Below are 14,646 nucleotides of genomic sequence, written 5' to 3' on the forward strand. Positions count from 1 at the left end.
CTTGTTTTAAACAAAACGTTTTCTATTTGCAAGAGAAGGACTTCTCTATATGCCGACCCAAGAGAAATGCTCTAGCATCTGCAAGTCAAACTGGACTGTTCCTGGTCAGCCATAGGCTAGATGGTCCCACAGAGATGCACTGCTTCCTTGGCAGGGGGTGGGACGAGACACAGAGGTGTAATGCTACCTCAGGAACTTCATGAAGTCTAAAGCCTGCTGGCTGCTTCCCAGCTACCGATGGGAAGTAGTGAAGGGATGCCTTGGTTTGCTTTGCTTGCATGCATGGCGTTAGCTTTCCCCAGTAACTGTCCTTATCCCAGCCCATGGGTTCTGGCACTTGGACTTGGTGATTCTGCAGAGAGCGAGCGAGCAGCTGGGTGGTGCTGCGCTGCCTGCTGGGGTCAAACCACAGTGCTCAGGTACTGGTGCCAAGGACTCCCAAGAGCTCAGATGTCACTTACTGCATGAACACTTCTGTGTTTGCGTGGCTCGCTAGGCTGGCTGTAAGAGTGACAGGCTGCGTTACCTGCTGCAGGTGAGGCTAGGAGGAAGTGATTCTGGTCAGTAGGTAGATTATGATTGTTCCCATGCAAAAGTAAATGGGAACAAAGGACTACCCTGCCCTTCTTAGGAAGCACTCTATGTTGATTCATAAAGGCCAGATGCTATCTGATCTTGCCACTGGAATTCACTTAAGAATGCAGTCATGATCTCAGAGCCTGACTACTCAAGCTCCCTCTGAGTATTATACGTAACCAAAAGTTAACTGAGCTACTAAAAGAAGCGTGCTTTACACGCGTAAATAAAACGTATTTTTTGGACAGAGCTGTTGCTTTGATGACTGCTTTTCAGAGTCGAACTTCACATTAAAATGAAGACCTAGGGAATTGCCTATATGAGCACTGAAGTGTTTGTAAGACAGCTGTGGCTCATCCATTGAAGCCAATCAGTCTTTCCATGTTAAGTCTGTTCTTTTATAATCCAAACTGTATAAAAAGAATTGTTTCCAACTCCACTCTCAACAGCTAAGAAATGGTACAGCACACATGCTTTGGTCTTCTTCTGTATGTACAAAGATGTAAGCTGATTTTTCTTCTCCAGCATCAGAAATGGCATTTGATAGGAAGGAAATAAAAAGAAAAAAAAAAAAAAAGGAAGGTAGACAGGCCTTTTCTAAATGATTCTTCTAAAATAAAAATTCAAAATTAATTAATGCATTTTGTGGTAAAGATTGGCTAAAACTACAAGAAATGAGAGCTTTGTTCCAGCTTGTGTTTTTTCAGTGTGCCTTAAATTAATTGTAATGATCCCCATGCTTGCATGGTGGATCTCCTGTAACTTGCGTGAGAAAGGAAACTTTGAAAGGAATCTTTAAAGCCACGAGTACATTAACTTCTGTGTAGATGTATATGTTGTTATAGCACAGGTTTAACAGGGGGTGTATTTTCTGTTCAGTCTGGGTTTTCCTCTTTTTAAACACGGAGAAAAAAAAAGCTGCAAGACTGTATATGGAAATCCATGTTTATGTCACTGTTAAGTTTGTAGATGAGAAAATGGGAGAGCCTAATTTTGCTTACTGGTGAGCTATGTATATTTTGCATGTTTAGGAGATCCTCAGTGTTTTCTTCTTTCCTTAGGTTTGAGCTTGCAGTTCTGTTACTCTTCCCCTTGCTACTATGCATAAGAACTTCCATTTCTCTAAATTAGAGGCTCCACAGTCAGCTGAGATGAAAATGAAGGTGTCAACTCCAAGGTTAAGGTTTTCTTCTTAATGACCCAAACAGTGGCAATGGAGATTACTCATCAGGAAAAGCTGGGTCACAGAAGTGATGTAGATCATAAAGCAGGCACTAGTTTGTCACTGCATAGGCACAAAAACGTACTCTATATGCCAAGTGGCAAAATGGAAAATCAGCTATCAGGAGTTTTTAGTTATTATCACGAGGCCTCTGCTGCATTGGTACCTTTATCGAATTCACATTGCCAAGCCACCATGTTTGAGGCATGTTCCGCTGTTTTTTCACTCTATTATTGATGTTACAGAACGAACTCCCCACATCTAGCTTATGTTAATTCCCATCACTCTTGAACGCTTTTTTGTAGTAGCATAAACCCTTCATGTAATCTAATTTTTGCTTCACCCTTTATCCTTTACATTGACTTTTAAAGACATTCTAGATTTCAGATACAACCTCAGAGCTACAGTGCAATAACCAACAACTTATTCCACACTGACTAACACGTGAGAATGTAACGATTTTTTTCACTAGTCATTACAACCCTGAGCCAAATCCAAACTGACAACATACTGGTGAGAAATACAGGGCCTGAATTTCCAGTGCTGCATATTCCACCATCATTTTCACCAGCACACAATGGTAGTAAAATAATAGTACTATGACTCTGTTGTATGTTGCTCTGAATATCCTTCACAAATGTACACACAGGAGACTCCAGCCTTGTATATCAGTCTTGGGTACCTGGCATCTTCTAGTTGCCTTTATTATTCTTGACTGTTTAAGGGTCATTTCCTCAGTAATCACTTCCTGATAATAGAGAGATGATAATGTAGATAATATTACTAACATGTAACTAGTGACTTTACTAGGATTAAAACATTGTTTTGCACTATCTTGCTTAGTATGTTGATACATAAAGTTGCAAAACCTATAAAATAGCAAAAAACATACACATAAAAATTAAGATGCTTTCTATTCTTAAATATTTTTAGATGGTTTTTTAGGCATATTTTCAGCTTGTCTCCTTTCAGGTTGCTCCTAAAGAGTATAGTCTATTTTGGATGATTGATTATAGGAATCCTGTGCATGGAACCAAAGCACAGTATTTTAAATCACGACATCTTTTCATTTTCAAGGAATGAAATTATCTTTATATCTTGACAGGTTTTATCATTTTGAGAATGAACCACTTATCTGTATGAGTTCAACATGTAGCTCTTTAAACTGATAGAATATTTTCATGACTTAATAAAAACAAACAGGACTTCCTATTACAGATGTATGTCAAAAGGGAAACAAATGGATTAACTAGTTCTCTGTAATATTATCATTAGTTAATCGTATTTTTATTAAGTCTTCTGCTAGAAAAAGTTACAGATGGTATGGTATTTTAGTACAACAGTGGCTATTATATGAGTCCCACTGCCAAATACCTTATAAAAAATCTCGAAGTTTTTATCATTTATTGATTAAAACTTGTACTCTGAGAAGAAGAAATAAATAAGAATAAGAATAAAAATAATATGTCTTTTTGCTCTTAAATATCAGCTAGTCCCATAGGACTGTCCTTATCCTTTTTATGATCTTCTTTCTTCTAATCCACATCCCTAATGGGCATAAAAGTAAAAGTGAGCTATTAGAGACACTCCTGCTGTGTTTTGCCCATTATATGAAATCTAACCTACTACTTCTGATGTTTTTAGTCATCTCAATGGAAAAAAAGATCCGCCCATGTAATTTCCCTTCAAAATGTACATGCAGATGACAATATTTGTTGTATTATATACTGCTGGAGCAAGAGACTGAGGCGGCTGACCAACAGCCTGCATATAAGCTGTGTGCTGACCTGGGTAAGATCCAAGGACTGTTCTGAAAAACCTGAGCCACAGAAAGGTAAACCAGGGACTTAGGTGAGCATTCAAATAGTGCATCAGTGACCTGTGAGCCCACAGATAGGCAGCTGTGTTAATGTGTGACCATATCTTCAAAGATGTTGTGATTTTCAAAAAAAAAAATTCTCTGATAATCCATACAGAAAGCGATGTTTAGATGTGGAAAAGGCATCAGATGTTATCTACTATCAAAATTTCAAATTTAAATTAATTATACCAGTAAAAAGATACATTATTTTGCCTCAGATTTCTTGTGTATGTTTGGGCAGATAATACTATGTTTTTGTTCCTTTGTTTCTTTGCAGACAAAAAAAATAAGACAAACCATCCTTTGTCCTGTCTTTTTAGATCGTAGTTATTTTTGTCCAAGTGCTTTTTCTTACTAAGACTTGGTCTTCACAAGAAAATTTTGGTGGCACAGCTATAGAAGAGTGAGTTTCTTTCTTCCATTCAATTCCACCACACCTGAGCTGGCAAAACTTCTGCTATATAAGCATGTATACCACCAAAAAGTCCATTTGTCAGTTTTGCTTGTGTTGCTTAAGAAACAGGCTTGTTCCTGTTGTCTACCTAAGTCATATCCTTTCATAAACATTACTTTCATCTTGGCTTTACCAGTGAACCCCTGTAAAAGCAGACGCATCTAGGAGGTACTAGGCCATGGGTTTGGAGGACAAATGACACTCAATGCCACCATGATCTCACTAAGACGTTATGCAATAGCACAACATCCTATGAGAAAGATGATTTTTTGTTGTTCCTCACCAGTGACTCTTTTAGTCCTCTAACAGCCATCACTGATGAGCTGCGTAGATACCTTAGCATATCAAAGATTAAGAAACTTCTTATACAGGACTTCAGGTATTGGAGTACTGAGAGTAAAAAGGACAAGGACAGAACACGGAAAGTCTTCACAACCCCAACATCACAAACAGCATGGATAAATACAACAGATTCCTAAGGTTTCTTGGTAAGTAATGTGACAATCTAAGTCATAAAATCTTTAAAAGCTCTTCAAAGGTCAGTGGATTCCAGTAAATTTGACATTAGTACTTTGAGGTTTTGAAATTAATGCACTTACTGAGACATTTCATTAACATTTTTTACTCTAGTCAATAGATGTGATTTTACAAAAAGTCGATCTTTGTGGCCTACTTATTTAAGCTGCCATTATGTCAATCAAAAATAAGTCCAGCTAATAAATTATTTTGGCAAATAAATAAAATGTTTTTTTTTGTGGTTAGTTTAGTGTTTTCCTTAAGTCCCAGCACAGCCCAGGAAGCATTCTGCCTTCTCTCTTAACCCAACTTACTGATTGCCATGTGTCAGCCACAGGCACTCTCTAATACCATTTTTGCCTCGCCCTTACAGTCATACTGAGATGCATCTTAACCCACGCTGCCGTAAAAACAAATGCAGAAGGCAGTGGTTACTTTCAAAATTATTACCCCAAACATTTCCCTGGTGAAACATAAACACATATTATATAACATGACATTAATAATTGCATAAAAGGAATGCTAAAAAAAACAGTTTCAGGAGAGAGAATAAACCATTAATGAATTACTACATTAGTGAAGTAGTTTGGGTAATAGTTGAGGTGTTTGTACTAAGCTGATAAATGCTGCGCTAGTAAATCACTTGCATATATCTTCTTTTCTAGCCTCAGTTCAGGCTCCTTTAGATCTACAAAGGTTGTAGATAATTTTTGCACCCACTCAGTCAGTGACTGGCAATGCGGCATGTAGCCGCAGTCATTCATTCTGTCAGTCAGCAGCCCTTGATAATGTGCCTGTCAATATAATTCAGTGCCTGTTCAAGGAAAGTGACACTTTGAATAGTGGACACTTTTCAAAAGCATTCATACAGGGTCAGTCTCATGATAAATAAATATATTTTGTGTTTGGAACAAATAGGCAATACACAGGAGCTGGAGTCTGAGCAGAAATACACAACCATTCTGCAGGACACAATAAACTGCAATGAAGAGTGAATATCATAAACGCACCTTGTTTTTCATGTTGTATTAATTACAAGATAATGGATAATGAAGTCATAGGGATCCTGCTTAGCTCAGTGGAGCCCTGATCCATGACCAGAGGCACTATGCACTACTACACTACAAATGAGATACTGGAATAATACTGTCAATAGTTCTTTACACCCTATAAAAAGGACACATTTTCATTGCTGAATGAAAAACACAGGCAGAAATCTTTAATTACCACTAACAGCATGCTAAAGAAAGCATTTATATGGCATACAGCGTGTAGTTTCTATTAATACAGGCTGAGAATGTGAGGAAGAAATATGTGATAGTGACAGGATTTTTAATGGTACCTCACCTTAAATGCATTTTAAAATATGTAAATCAATAAAAAAATTATTTGTAATAGCAGACTAAGAGTGCTGGTTAGCCTTACTGCTGAATGAAATGTATGCTACAAGCCCTATTACCATACATCGTGGGAGCTGTAGTTAGGATTAATCTGTCAAAAGGGATGGTTTAGTGTTGATGAATATGACATGTGACCATTAATGATGTTGATTTTATCTCCTGAGATTAGCATGATTTACTTCGGATGGATAATAATGTCATTTGCTTGATGCAGTAGATCTGTTTACGAGCTGATTAAATTGTAAGGCCTTGCTTCATTTCATGCTATTTGGTTTACAGCTTCATTACTGCAATCACAAAAGCTGTGGAAATGTCCCACATCCCATGTCACAATAAATCATTGTTTAAAATTACAGCTATGTATTTTAGCATTTCAGTTTTGCATGGACCATGCATTCCTTAACAAATATGTGATTGGGAATACATTAACACGATATTCTAGAACATACTGCTGCAGAAATGTAGAAAATCAGCCTGAATCTTTTAATTGAGATTAAGGAAGCACTTGAGTAATTAGCTGTAACAAATTACCTTATTATTTAGACAGTGAAGTAAACGTTTTTGTTGCAAGAATGATTATCATAAATCTGCAGAAAAGTGACAGTCAAACAACCATAAAGAAAACTTGTAAACAAACTACATTTTCTGCTTATTACCTTTTACATTTAAATAAAATTTATCAGAGACGTATTCTAAAAAGAATGTATTTGTTCTTTAGGGATAGTATACGTTACAAGATATACCATCTGTAACTACAGCACTGGGAAGAGTATATGCATGTAAATCACAAAGAAAAAAAAAAGAATCTGTTAATTATAATGGCAAATGCTAATGTTGCCATAGTTAAGGCTGTGTCAACGTTTTCTTTATAAACCCAGTTATAAAGGAAGAAGGAGAGAGGGAGGGTGGTAATCAGCCATCAGAGATTGCCATATGCTAAAATTTTGTATACAAAAGGGCACGCTGAGCTCTCTCACCGTGTAAATTAGAGGTATCTGTGAAACCACACTTGCAGCTCCAGTGAGACCAGGATCAGGGCCAAGCCCTCAGCTTGGGAGAGAGAGTGAATTTTTGTTGCAATAATTTTTTAACATTTCACATAAAATGATATTACTACTTTTATTGTAGATTTAAAAAAAATAAATTACATTTATCAGTTCAATGGGGCCTTTCAGAGCTTGTGGCTTACTGCTGGCTGAATCCGATAACTACAGTTGATTAAGTCTTGGTTCATGTGCTTAATTTTAATGTAAGTATTTATAAGTTTGAAGAACATGCTTAAATGATTAGCTTAATATGCACATCTTACTGTAATAGAATGGAATTTCTTCTTCCTCTTTCCTCTTTTTTTTTTTTTTTAAACCCCCAAATTGGTTCCCAATGGATTTCAGGGAAAAAGCTGAAGTTACTTTGTGTGTGAGATCAGCTGGGTTATAATATGTTCAAACGTGGGCTTGTTTGTGGTGGATTTGTGAATTTTTTTTTACCCTAGCTTTTACCTAGTGAAAATCCAATCTCCATCTCAAAACTTTTCAGTCGACAGATAGAGAACTGGGAACCCCAAGAGGAACTATACCCAGCTATAGTCTTATACATGCTCTGTAAGGATATTCTAGGTCAATCCTAGAGTATCCACGGATTACCAAATGCATTGCAGCAATGACCATGGTCATGGTTTTTACAAATGTTTCATGACTTGGCTGTTCTGAGCATCCAACCTGAGATATCTGGAAAAGTCTTTTTTTTTTTTTTTTTTTTTTTTACTTGCTTGCTTGTTTTTAATGGCTGATGCATGATACTTTCTGGAAAGCAGATTCTTTCAGGAGAATTCATGCTGTGGATTTGGAAAGAGGGGACAACTATAATGCTTGCATCTCAGTTCTTTCTGGTGGTTTAGGGACAGATTTACTGAGATGATTTAGCTTTCCAATATATTGTGGCTCCTGGGCATAGATCTACCACCTTTGACTTTTTGCAGAGCCAGTCCCTGTTAACCTTGGTAAAGCTAATGAAAATGTTTCACGTGTTGAAGTGTTGGTATTTCCAGCAACATTGCAACTGACCAAAAGAAAACCGTGGTAAACATTTTCTCCAGTTTTCCTAATTGCTCTAGACCTGAGTTAAGGAAAATCCTTGAAAATAACTGCATGAGTAGTTGTCCCTCGTCCTGTCCCAGCCCCCCTCCAAAATAAATACGAATATAATAATAATAATAATAATAATAATAATAATAATAATAATAATAATAATAATATGACAGCTGGGGCAAAAAGAGGAAACCACACTTTGAATCTTCATTGCTTCAGGAAACATTTGGCAATATATTACAACCCTGCTTAATCTGGCTGAAATGTTATTACCACAGTTTCACAGTTTTATGCTTTATAACTTCTAAATTAAACAAAACAAAGGTTTCCTTTCCTGATGAGCAGCACCTTTTGACAGCAATTTGGTTTCTGGCCAAAAAGAAAATGCAAAGGCAGGATTTATCAGGGTGCACATTCTTTCAGTCATGTTCTTGTTGAAACTAAGAATGCCCTTGAAAATCCCAACTGCTGGCTTCACTAGAAATATATGATTTCACCACCCACCTGCCAGTAATGGTTAATTTAGGGAATTTATGCATAGACGAAAATCCCTTCCTAGAACTATGAGGTGAAGAGGCTATCAGCCAGGTTGACAGAGTCATGGTAGCTTTGTGGAAAGAGAGTCCTTTAACCTGAACAGTTGAAGCCATCTCCACAACTTTCATTAACCACTATTCGTACTAATAAGGACAAGATGAGTAATGGTATACAATTTGTTAGTTCAATTACAAGCAGTCCCCAGTCTGTCCTCTGCCATTTCTAAGACTCCATGATGTTTGGGGAATCTATTTAAATGCAGGTGAAGAACTCTGGCTGATGCTTTGAAGTTGCTTTTTTGAAAATTATGTCAATGTGTAATTTATGTGTGCCTACCTTACTGATGAAGCTGCTACCAGGATAGAAGTGAAGAGACTATTTGATCTTGATGACTGAACCCTAAATAAACAATTTATACATTTAGGAAGTTGAAGGTTGCTGGAAGATGCTTCATCAGTCTTCTCTGCAGGTGCCTTCCAGCATGACAATTACTGAACCAGGAGAGAAAGACAGAAGTCACAAAGACAGGTTTAAAATGATTTGGACAGATTCAGTTAAAGGACAGTTGAAACTCTGAGCAGAATATGGGAAATCATATATAATTTTTTGCAACAGGAGAGTTGTTGAAGATCTGTTCACTGGTAAAGGAAGAAAGCTAATCTGAAAAAAAAAAAAAGAAAAAAAAGAAAAAAAAAAAAGAAAAAAAAAAAAAAAAGAAAGAAAAGGTTGTAGTCTACAGTAGAAGGGTCCCAGGTAGCTTTAGGCCAAATAATTTTCCAGACTGGTGTTGAAACTCAGGCAGGAGATGTTACAACCACTGTATGCACTTGAAGATCTAAATTATATATCCTAGGTGTATTTCCTACACATAGCTGTCTATGAAACTGTGGTATTGTGGAAGACAGTGCTGTTCATGGGAGCTGCTGAAAACTGAATTGCAGAATTACAGACAGAAACCTGAGTCTGGCAATGCAGTAGCACAGTTTTCTACTTGAAAACTAATCCTGAATAGGGATAGGTTCCCCAATTTAGGCCACTAAGAGAAGGCACTATATTTGCCTTCAGCAATCAATTTCTGTTCTTTCCAAAACTTGCTAATGCCAGCAGAGTTGGGTAGGCATGTACTGGGGCCAAGTTTTCTTTAAAAGGCTCTCAAGGAATCAGCCCACCCTATGTCCTTGACTACTCTAGAAGTGCATCCAAATGGCTGTTGTGGAAGGCCGAAGGTGTAAGCAAGGAAAATCTACAAGACAGTGTGTGCAGGTACTGACATTATATCCAGTGGGAGACTCATATTGAGAGGCTGCTTGACGACACTTGCAGCAGTGAAATCTGAGCAGCTTTAGGAATCACAACCATGTGTCCTTTGAAGACAGAAAGATTCCAAAAAGATATCTTGTTGGACTTCGGGATGAGAAAAAACTCTGTGGTGGTACACTGATTTGCTGTATTACCAAGGCAATTTCATCGAGGAACTTCTGCATTAAGTACAGCTATGTTTGATTGAGCTAGGTAAAGAATATGCAGAGAAATTAAGGCAGGCAATTTGTTATTCACTCCCTTCATGGAGTTCAAAAATAGATTTTGCAAAAAAGCAATTTTGCCTCGTTCAATTATTGCATTAACGCTAATGTAGAGACTGCTGTAGTCAAGCCTTTTAATGAACAAATTTTGTAGAATTTAAGGTCTCTGAAGTGCAAAGCCACAACAGAATGTGGCTCTTAATGTGCCGTATGAGCATTACGTTGCTTGCTTTCTCTGTTGAAGCTGGCATGTATCAGAATGCAATAAAAGAAAAACTATTTCATTCAAAATTAAATGGAGACATCCAATTAAAGAAAAGACCTCAAGTCTGAAACCGTAAAATCTATTGAAACTTCCTGTTTTAGAGGAAATGTAGCAATTGCTAATGGAAGAGTTACTCTAAACGGCTGGCTACGAGTTAACTATTATGCGTTCTAGCAGGATTTGTGGTTGGATTTTTTTTTCATTCCTTTTCCTCAGAAGAGGTGGAGAAAAGAAAAGAAAACTGTTGAAAAGATTTGCTTAGTCTTTTATCTTTTGAACCAGTGTCATACTAACAAAAAGATGTTTTGAAGTCTTTAACCATTAATTGACTAACTGGTTTTCTTTAGACATAAAACTTGTCAAGGCCTTGATTGTTGTGAAGCCATGGTGATAGATTCTGGCTGGCTGCCTAAGTACAAGGTCTCTGAACACTAGGATAACACTTTCTGAAACAATTTGGGCTTATCCTCCCTAATGTCATTTAAACAAACTTAATTGACTAAAACGTTAATTTTCTTGCATTATGTATATTTGAGAGAAGAGGGCTTCTAGGAACAGACCCTAAATGGCAAAATCTGACCTCTGCCCAGCCTTAAATTTCTCAATGCTAGTTTATTTACATGAAATAAGCCAATATTAACTGTATTTAAAAATCACTGTAAACAGAAAGCCTGTTATATACACTCATTTTCCTTTAGTGAATAACCTTTAGAATGGTCCAAACTTAGACTCTCTGAATAGCTTAAAATTCACACACTTCTGCAGTAAGAGTAATCATTATCTTGAGGTAATTGCCCGTGCATGTCAGTCAGTAAGCTTGCTCCATATGAAAAGAATAAAAAGTTTTAGATTGAAAGATGACTTGACATTTTTTTGTTGCAGTGAAACTTTACTGAAGAGAAACCCCAGGGATGATTTTCTTCAACTGTGAGTCCTGGACATACTGAGAATTACACACCCACCTCTACAGAATAGCAATTTGCATTTTCCACTTCTCTTTCACTGGTGAAAAGGTTTGGTTTTGAGTGGAAGTAGTGTATCAGACTTAAAAAACATACAGGAGTGACAAAACTGAACTCTAACAGTTTTTCCAGGGACCATGACAACTCTGGAATGACTGTTTCATCTCTAGGAAGTCTTTGAACATCAGAAGGTAAGAGTTCTTAACAACTAATGAGTTTTGAATAGCCTACAAGACATGAGTTGGTGATAGTACTTCTGTCAAGTTGTCAGTCTGAAGTGGAAGGCCCTTGGTGCTCCAACAGGCTTGAATGGCCCTGATCCGATCCACCCAGGACCTCTCCCAGCCCTTGCCCTCAGACCCAGAAGCTCTGCTTCAGTCCATTATCTCCATCAACTTATATAGGTGATACCTACAAAGTATTACATCATTATTATGCAGGACTCATTTGACTACAAAGATGCTGAGCATCACTCAACAGGAAGGTGCTGTGTCCTTAGGTTACGTCTTTTATTTTTCTGGACAAGACTTTCTAACAGCGTCTACCATTATTTTACAGAATCAAATCTGTTGAGAGACTATGGTATACAGCTTAAGTACACAGTTGCAGATCAGTGAAAAAAAATAAAATATATGTGTATATATATATGAAGGAAAAATGCCACTAATGCTGCTAGGACGCTAGAGTGCCCAGTGTTTTTTATGCTGTTTTGTTGTGCTATGTCTGTATACCTAAAAATTAGGTGCAGAATGAAAATTAAGAAAATTACTGAGAAAAAGGCTGAAGGCTTAGTACTAACAAGAAGAAAGCATCTGCCATCACTGAGAAAAAGGATATGCAATACTTTTAGGACTGTGTGCATCATCTCCACATTGAGAGGTAACCTGTGTGATGCTATAATGGGGGAATAGAGCATGCTGATGTACTGTACTGTTTACTTACTGTATTTTTTCCTAATATAGTAAAATAGTTTGAACATATCAGAAGCCTTTCATAATAACCCCTCCTTTCCCCCCAAGTACTTACACCTTAACATATTTTATAATTAAACCAATTCATTAACAAAAGAAAGTACTGAAATACCAAGTATGGTGATGAAAACAATTGCTGGAATCCCTACTGCCTGCACTAATTAACAACACTGAAAAGGTCTGTGTTAAAGGAACATTCATATCAGGTAATAAACTCTCATAAGTGGTGGAAAGCTGGGTGGTTTTGTGGGAATTAGTGAGAACCAAGAATAGCTGCTCACTGCACAATAGCTGCTGATAGACTTGTTCCTCACCTGCTAGTCTCTGCAGGGCTGTGAGGGTGAAGGGCAATCTGCTGGTACCCATGTTAAAGCAGGAATCAGCAACGTACGGCAGTGGGGCAGTAGGGTAATCCTCTGACTGCCGTCAGTTCTGCTCCTTCATCTCTGTAGCTAAGCAGCAAAGAATGAAGGGGCTGCATTTTCATCCCTGTTTTCTTACTGCTTCTCTTTCTCTTCTACCTTTTCCAGTTCCTCCAAGAATAAGAGGTGCTGGTTTAATCTGCTTTACATATCTATATGCATTTCTTGTCACAGGTTATCCAAGAAAAAAAAATCCCTGTTGGATCCCCACCTGCTCTCCAGTAATCTGGATGTTTGTCTCAGAGCTATTTAAGGTAGAAGGTTCTACCAAATCAAGGAAAGAACAAAGATTTTCTATCACTGGAAAGAAAGAAAAAACCCTTTCCTTCTACACTAAGCACCTTGCAAGGCCAGAAGTTGATAATATTATTTAATTAATTTGCCTTTATTTAATCTCTACTCATTCACAAGCTGTTTCAGGCCAGTTTACTAATTCACAGAGAGGCTAGTTAATTACAGATTTAATACACCTAAGATCAAAAACTGTCAGACCTGACTGTGGCACAAAGGGATCAGACTAAAAGGCTGACACATTACTACTTTTTCAGATTAGGGAAGCCTGGATGCAGGCTTCCTTCCATCATTCCTAAAATGATGTTAATCCCTATTTTGTACAGACCTAAGGTTTTGCAATTCTATAGCAGGACAGCACCTATACTAAAAGGATTTTCCATTCCTGCTGTCTGCTTAGCAGATTAGTTATAGGAGGGAACTCTACAGAACAGGCCATGCTTGACCTGCACAGGATCTCCAGCTGTCTTGGGTTTTTCCAGTTAAAAATTTTCTCAAGCATTAACAACTAGCAGTGGAGAAAAATTAAAATTATGTCCATATTTTACTAACCACATCTTTATTTTCCCCTTCTGAAAAGGGAGAGACCAGATGCCCACTACAATTGTGGCAAAATAATTTCTTAATTTAATCCTTAACTTAATCCACTGTGATACATCATAGACAATGCCATAAAGCTAGAAATAGTAAAACTATATTTAAGATTATAACAGTAATATGGAGTTATATACTGAAAGTGCATGAAGAAGTATGTTCTCATGTCTCTCCTATAGTACTGCCTCTGAACATTTCTTTTATGTCTTAAGGCTCACATTGTGCTGTATTAAAGACTTTCCTTGTGAGACTGCAAACTCTGTGCTGATTATGAAGTGACGAAGAAGGTAGAACATTCTTAGAACATCCTTTTAAGAGAGGAAGGAAGTAGATCATTTTTAGAACTGTTTTGGCATCTTCATTATGCAGGATTTGATGCTGAAATTTTTAGTTATTTCACGCCAAAGGCTAATCATTTGCTCTTTGCTGTTTTTTGCACAAGCTTTCATACAGAGTACAGTTGTGCATGTCCCTCCCAAAATTACACTCTCTTCTTTACTCACACCAGAACGTGATCAGAACTCGCATGTGATCTTCCATCCGACAATCAGTTTATAGAGACATCTGACCAGCAACTGTTGATGCACAGCCAGCTGTAAGAAGCAATGTCTAACACAGAGAACGAATGTGGGAATAAAAAACAGAAGGGCCCAAAATCTTCACACTTGGGAAGTGTGGACCTGATACTGGAAGACCATCAAGTCAATATGTCCCCAGAATGAGAGGACATGGATTCAAGCCGCACGTAAATCCAGACTGAGCTCAGGTAAGAATCTGGGTTAAGAGAAATCTGTAAGGAAAGTCTAAGAAATCTGTGGTGATTTCATGTATTTAAAATCTGTTTTCAATTGAAGGAATTCCCACAATTTTGAATAAAGATTGTTTTTTTTAAATAGTTATTTAAAATAAATCTGTGCTGGAAAATGATTTTAGGTTGAGTCATGGTGGGAATTCAAAGGTAACAC

At 37.3% G+C, this 14,646-nt stretch overlaps 1 long non-coding RNA gene across 1 annotated transcript in view; it reads right to left on the bottom strand.

Moving 5' to 3' along the window:
- The window catches only part of LOC308197319, an 81,001-nt gene extending 66,559 nt beyond the window's left edge, over positions 1–14,442 (bottom strand). Inside the window, exon 1 of the long non-coding RNA XR_013952812.1 lies at positions 1–14,442. This exon is cut by the window's left edge and continues 59,976 nt beyond it. This is a non-coding gene — a long non-coding RNA (uncharacterized lncRNA).
- Positions 14,443–14,646: the final 204 nt, after the last annotated feature.

Source organism: Anser brachyrhynchus (assembly GCF_964034855.1).
Source record: "Anser brachyrhynchus genome assembly, chromosome: 6".
Classification (NCBI taxonomy): Eukaryota; Metazoa; Chordata; class Aves; order Anseriformes; family Anatidae; genus Anser; species Anser brachyrhynchus.